The following is a 7330-nucleotide window of genomic DNA, read 5'->3' on the forward strand; positions in this document are numbered from 1 at the left end:
ACCCAGGCTCCCCTGAAAAAAAAATTTTTTTTTTAATTTCAGACGGGTAATGTGCCGACGTCGTAACAAGGTTTAAGGGTGGCACATGTCACACAAAAGCATGAACCCCCAATCATCATGCTTATGAACTATAAAAGGATCTGAAAATTTTTTTAATTCTGTATATTATGCAATGCTCACCACCATAAATATAGTTATCACCCATTAGGTGTTATTGCAATATTATTGACTATACTCTGTATGCTTCACTTTTAGTCTCTTGTAAGTTATATTTTTTAGTTATATTGCAACTGGAAATTTGTACCTTTTAATCCCCTTCACCTATTTCACTCATCCCTCCACCCCCATCCCCTCTGGCAACAACCAGTTTGTTTTCCATATTTATAAGTCTGTTTCTGTTCGCTGTTTGTTTTTTATGGTTTTTATCCTTCTCTGCCTGACTTATTTCATTTAGCATAATCCCTGTAGGTCTCTTCATGTTGCAAATAGCAAGATATCATTCTTTTTATGGATGAGTAATATTCCATTGTATATATATCACATATTCTTTATTAATTCATCTATTGCTGGACACTTGAGCTGCTTCCATATCTTAGCTATTGCAAATAATGCTGCTATTAAACATAGGAGTGAATATAAGTTTTCAAATTAGTGTTTTCTTTTCTTCGAGTAAACACCCAAAAGTGGAATTACTGGATCATATGGTACTTGCATTTTTAATTTTCTGAGGAACCTCCATACTACTTTCCAGAGTGGTTGCACCAATTTACCTTCCTAAAGGAAGGTAGCGCAAGAGAATTCTCTTCTCCACATCCTCACCAACACTTGTTATTTCTTGTCTTTTTGATACTAGCCATTTTGACAGGTATGAGGTGATATCTCATCATGGTTTTGATTTGCATTTCCCTGATGATTGGTGATGTTGAGCATCTTTTCATGTGCCTGTTGGCCTTCTTTGGAAACATGTGTAATCAGGTCCTCTTCCCATTTTAAAATCAGATTATTTGGATTTTTTGGTGTTGGGTTCTATAAGTTCTTTATATATTTTGGATATCAACCCCTGATTGGAAATCTTGCAAATATCTTCTCCCATTCAATAGCTGCCTTTTCGTTTTGCTGATGGTTTCTTTTACTGTGCAAGTTTTTTTTTTTTTTTAATTTTCCCAGTAGTTTGTTTCTTTGTTGGTTTTGCAAGAGAGAGAGAGAGAGAGAGGAAGAGGAGCAAAGGGAGAGAAAGAGAGAATCTTAAGCAGGCTCCACACTCAGCTCAGAGCCCAACACAGGGCTCAATCCCATGACCCTGGGATCATGACCTGAATTGAAATCAAGAGTCAGACACTCAACAGACTGAGCCACCCAGGCATCCCTCGTTAGCTTATTTTTGCTCTTGTCCCCCGCCCCCAAGGAGACATAGCCGAAATATGTTGCTAAGGTTGATCTCCAAGAGATTATTGCCTAGGCTTTCTTTTAAGAGTTTTATGGTTTCAGGTCTCACATTTAGGTCTTTAATCCATTTCAAGTTTATTTTTGTGTATGATGTAAGAAATGATGTAGAAATTTTAACACTTTTTTTTTAAGTTTATCTGTTTTGAGAGAGCGAGAGAGTGAGAGAGAGCGATTGGGGGAGGGGCAGAGAGAGAGGGAGAATCTCAAGCAGGCTCTGTGCTGTCAGCACAGAGCCTAACATGGGGCTCAAATCATAAAACCATGAGATCATGACCTGAGCCAAAATCAAGAGTCAGGCATTTAACCAACCAGGCACCCCAATGATGTGGAAATTTTAAAATGTACTTATAAATAATATGTAGTTCAAAAATAAATAACAATGGGAAAAAATAATAAGCTGACATAATTAAAACACAATATAGCAAACTCATGATTTAATATGTTTTATTATTTTCACAAAATCTTGCTTCAACATAGCCAAAATAGTTCCTAGAGTGAAATTTATAGCCTTAAATGCAAACATTATAAAAGAAAATTTTTAATTAATGAACTGAGCATCCAATCCAAGAAGTTAGAAAAAGAATGGCAGAGTAAACCCAAATAAAGTAAAAGGAAAGAAATAATTTTTTTTTATGTTTATTTATTTCTGAGACAGAGAGAGACAGAGCATGAGTGGGGGAGGGGCAGAGAGAGAGGGAGACATAGAATCAGAAGCAGGCTCCAGGCTCTGAGCTGTCAGCACAGAGCTCGACGCGGGGCTCAAACTCACACACCGTGAGATCATGACCTGAGCCGAAGTCGGTCGCTCAACCCACTGAGCCACCCAGGCGCCCCAGGAAAGAAATAATTTAAAAGCAACACGAGGGGATGCCTAGGTGGCTCAGTCAGTTAAGTGTCCAACTCTTGATTTCAGCTCAGGTCATGATCTCATGTTCGTGAGACCGAGCCCCACGTCAGGATCTCTGCAGACAGCACAAAGCCTGTTTGGGACTCTCTCTCTCTCCCTCTCTCTCTGCCCCTCCCCTGTTTACATGTGTGTTCACTGTCTCTCAAAATAAATAAACATTTAAAATAAAATTCAAAATTAAAAAATTAAAAGAAAAAAAATACACCAGAGAGTAAAATGTAACAAAGAAAACAAAGAAATAATGGAAAAACACAATGAAATCAAAATGAATTGGTTCTTTGAAGCAATTAATAATTAGATATATTTCTTGCAACTATATCAAGAAAAAAATGAGGAAATTATAAGTAAACAATAATAGAAATGAAAATAACTGTAGACCTAGTGGTGATTTTAAATATTTCCACCCATAAATCTAAAAGAGATTAAATAGATAATCTCCCAGAAAAATATAAAACAACAAACTGACTTAGAAGAAATTGAAAACCTGAATTAAATCAGCAGTGAAAAACTCACACTCAAAATAGACACACGTATACACACGCACATTCTACCAAGACTTCGAGGACCAGATCATCCCTATTTTATATCACCTGTATATAAGAAAAACTCTTATGGCTTAAGAAGAGAAGTGGCCAAAGAAAAAAATAGGGTGGTGTCTAGAAACCTAAACCAAAGGAAGAAACAGTTCTCAGGAAGGTGGAGAGCTGGCAGACCCCACATACTTCCTGGCTGAAGCATTCCTCACCCCGTAAGGGACACGCATCTGTTTGCTCCCTATCTCTCCCCTTCAGGGTGCTGCAGTAATGGCCTTTACTAAAAATTTTAGGGGCACCTGGGTGGCTCAGTCAGTTAAGTGGCCGACTTTGGCTCAAGTCATGATTTCGCAGTCCGTGAGTTCAAGCCCCACGTCGGGCTCTGTGCTGACAGCTCAGAGCCTGGAGCCTGTTTCAGATTCTGTGTCTCCCTCTCTTTGACCCTCCCCCGTTCATGTTCTGTCTCTCTCTGTCTCAAAGGTAAATAAATGTTAAAAATAAAATAAAAATTTTACATTTGTCGTTGAGATTATTTGGTCAATTTCTGTCACTGGTGTGTCAATTACATGAGGGCAGAAACCACATGTTTGTTTGTTTGTTTGTTTCATCTTTGTGATCCATTACCTGGCATAGAATGTATGTGCAAAAAATTCTTGTTGAGAGAAGAATGGAATTTGGGAGGTCAATGTGCCCTCAGGCCCCCTGAAATTTCAAACTTATAATTGTGGATAGAACTGTCAAGGAATATAGCTGAGGATAGACCATCTAATACTCAGCAAGTAATACTCACTTAAGTGCCAGGAGATGCTAGGAGCTGGAGATGAGAAACTGAAAAGTGGTCAGAGGTTGGAAGAAATGCCCACAAATGCTTGGTCCCCTTTGACTGAGGAGTCCCAAGAATGCAAATTATAGAAGTGGGAAGTGAGTGCACCCCACTGTGCTGCCCACTTGGCTACGTGGTCTCTCAAAGAGTGGCTGGGAAGGAGGACCTAAAGTGGTGGGTAGCAGGGAAAGGAGGGGGTGGCATCATCAAAGAAAGGCAGGAGTGGAGGACAAAGGAATGGAATGGGGGACAAAGAAGGCTAGAAAAACTAAGGCATTTGGATATTAAAGATCAGGAACAGTGATTTCTGATGCCTATGTAATGTAACAGAACTTCCTTCTAATGAAAGATCTTGGAGAGAATTTGTTCCTGTGAGTACTTTGACTGATAGATTTATAAAGGGCCGAGACTGATTTGGAGATTAGGAGCTGAAGACAGATGAGGTATGCTGCCAGACAGAACATTTCTGAAAGGCAGACTGTGACAGAAAGGGCAGGGTGGGGTGGGGGCGGTGTCAGCAAGATCGTGCCTTTACCGCCTTGTAAGGTAGCAAGATCACTGATTAATCTCTGGGGCGGGAAGGACCATTGAGAACAAGACTATCCAAAATACAATTTTAGGTTGTATCTTTATGATATATAAACCTTCAGGAGTGCCTAAGTGGCTTACTCAGTTAAGTGTCCAACTTTGGCTCAGGTGATGATCTCACAGTTCATGAGTTCAAGCCCCACATTGGGCTCTTTGCTGTCAGCACAGAGCCCACTTCAGATCCTCTGTCCCCATCTCCCTCTGCCCCTCTCCCATTTGCTCTCATGCTCTCTCTCTCTCTCTCTCTCTCTCTCTCTCTCTCTCTCTCTCTCTCAAAAATAAACATTAAAAAAAAACCTTCTGGGGCGCCTGGGTGGCTCAGTCGGTTGAGCGTCCGACTTTGTCTCAGGTCATGATCTCGCAGACCGTGAGTTCGAGCCCCGCATCGGGCTCTGTGCTGACAGCTGGGAGCCTGGAGCCTGACTCAGATTCTGTGTCTCCCTCTCTCTCTGCCCCTGCCCCGCTCACACTCTGTGTCTCTGTCTCTCAATAATAAATAAACATTTCACAAATTTTTTTAAAAAAACAAAAAACCTTCAGTAAAAGTTTTGCCACACCTAACAAGCTTCTGTTTATAGCTGATTTGGAAAATTCAAGAAAGCCCTGTGTCTCAAATTTGGAACCTGTGCGAGCAGAGGTAAGGGAACAGCCAGGCGCACAGAAGCAGGAACAGGACTTTAGCTGAAAGAGGAATCAGAACGAGAGGTGACCGTAACAGCTGACCCACTGAAATTTATCCAGTAGACAGTCCTGTCTCCTCCCCATTCTGCCCAGGACCTGCCCTGCTTGGAAGCTGAGCAGTGTCTTACCTAGATGTCGAGGAGGAGAGTGGCCCCAGCTGACATCCAGGCTATGGTCACTGCTCCAGATCGAGAGTTTAGTCAGGCCCTCAAAAGTAATGAAAATCAGGGGTGCCTGGCTGCCTCGGTCGATAGAGCATGTGACTCTTGATCTCAGGGTTATGAGTTCAGGCCCCACACTGGGCATGGAGCCTACTTAAAAAAAAAAAAAGTAACAAATATCACCAAAAGAAAAGTCTTCTGTGGGCCTGTCTCTGGAGATGCAAGAGAAGGAAGGAGATGTTGAGAAGAGAATATGTATCTCTGTGCCAGCAGGTGTGGAGAGAAGCTGCACCCCAAAAGAGAATGTGGTAGTAGAAGATTCTGAAGGAGAGGTCAGCAGGTTGCACTCACAGGGTCTGTGGACAAAAGGAAGGAACTGTCCAGGGAGCCAGTCCAGGAAAGCCCAAGACTCGCCAGAAATTGATGCAAACAGCACAGCAGGCAGGAGATGAGGTCATTCCATTTGTCCAGAGGAAAGTGAGGTCGAGAAAGCTGGCTTTCCTCCTCCTGGCCAGGGTACTCCAGGACAGCCAGGCAGACGCTGCTCCTGCCCTTGCCCCCACGGAGAGGGGACGATGGGCCCTAGCTCAGAGCACGGAATCCTCCCTCGCATGGCTGAGCAGCTCATGACTAGTCAGTCCTCCCAGGGCCCCCAATTCCCTTTTGGGTAAGTTATCTGCAAAGGTCCCAACTGCCCATTGTTCCTGCATGGGGTCATCCATCCCCACAGGCCCCTACCTCCTCATGCCCACCAAGGTTTAAGATTCACAGTGAAGACAGTAACCATAATCTGGAGAGCAGCAGGACTGGTAGTGACGGCACAAGCCTCAGATCCCACGGTTCACACTCTGAGGTGGGAATTCAGGCACCCTGCCAGATAGTGGAAAGGATGGTTGGGTACAAGTCATTCTTCAGATCACACTCATACATGGCTTCCCACTTGGGAGGACCCTCTTGAAGAGAAGAGGGGCTGGGGAAAGGCGGGAGGATGGAAAATATGAAGAGAAAGGAAACCAGGGCGAGAGAGAGAACAGACCTAACAAGTGAGATCACAGAAGTGTGACATTTTATGGGCAGAGCGGAAAACAACTGCGAGGCCCCTGAATGAAACGTGGCCTGGAGAAATAAGCCATGTGTTCCCAGGACTCAAAGAGGGAAAAGCCCAGCTAGCTCTAACATCCCCAGATCAGCCTTTCCAGGAGGACAGAGCAAGGAGGAGTCTAAGACCCAGAGGAGTCTAACCCCACATGACAAAGCTGGGAAGGGAAATGCCCCAGGTGCTCCAGGACACCAGGGATGGACACAGCTGGAGGTGGGGGTGGGAAGGGAGGGTAAAGATGGTAGTAAGGTGAGGAAGGAGGGCCAATGGACAGGCGTGATCCCCGTCCCACAGGTTGGCAGGAAGATTAGATGAGATCACATGTCGTTTCCTTGCAGAGTCCGGCAGAGAGGGAACCGGTTTAAATCCCTTGTTTGCAGTTCTGAACAATTCTGTAGCAGTCTTTTGGCCATAAAACCAGACCTCGGTTGATGCAAGGGTTAGTTACAGTCTTCTCCATCCCCACTTAATTTTGGGTTTTTTTTTTTTTTTATTTTTTAGAGAGAGAGAAAGAAAGCGGGGGAGAGGGGCAGAGGAAGAGAGAGACAAAGAATCTTGGGCAGGCTCCATGCCCCAGCACAGAGCCTGACACAGGGCTCGATCCCACAACCGTGAGATCATGACTCTGGGATCATGACCCGAGCCAAAATCAAGAGTCAGCCGCTCAACCGCTCAACTGAGCCTCCCAGGTGCCCCAACCCCCACTTAGTTTAAATATTCAATAGCTTTGCTACAGAAATGTTGTGCTTGAGTGTGAGTGCTACCCCGGCCCCATGAGGCATCTTGTGGTGCTAGCTTCTCCAAGTCTGAAAAATTCTGAGTTCAGAAACTTATCTGACCCCAACTGTTTCAGATAAAGGTTTGTGGGCCTGTACTCAGTTCAGGCTCCCCTTCCTCCTCTAAACCATCAAGAGCTTGTAAGCTGTGAACAGGGGGTGATGTGGGCATAACGTGTACAAGTGCGTGAATAGGAGAGGTCAGTGCCCCACGCATCCAACGTTGGGTAAAAGAGGACGGCACGAATGGGTTAAGTTCTTAGTGAGCACAGAGGCCAGCGTGTTGGAGGTGGTGGATTGCCTTTGAAGAGCAGCA

At 44.0% G+C, this 7330-nt stretch overlaps 1 non-coding gene across 1 annotated transcript; it reads right to left on the reverse strand.

The window, feature by feature from the left end:
* Window positions 1–36: 36 nt before the first annotated feature.
* Window positions 37–140, reverse strand: LOC113603780 (small nucleolar RNA U13). The gene has a single exon (XR_003425464.1). It is a non-coding gene; the product is annotated as a small nucleolar RNA U13 (small nucleolar RNA).
* Between the last annotated feature and the right edge of the window lie 7190 nt (window positions 141–7330).

This window comes from Acinonyx jubatus, chromosome B4 (assembly GCF_027475565.1).
Source record: "Acinonyx jubatus isolate Ajub_Pintada_27869175 chromosome B4, VMU_Ajub_asm_v1.0, whole genome shotgun sequence".
Lineage (NCBI taxonomy): Eukaryota > Metazoa > Chordata > Mammalia > Carnivora > Felidae > Acinonyx > Acinonyx jubatus.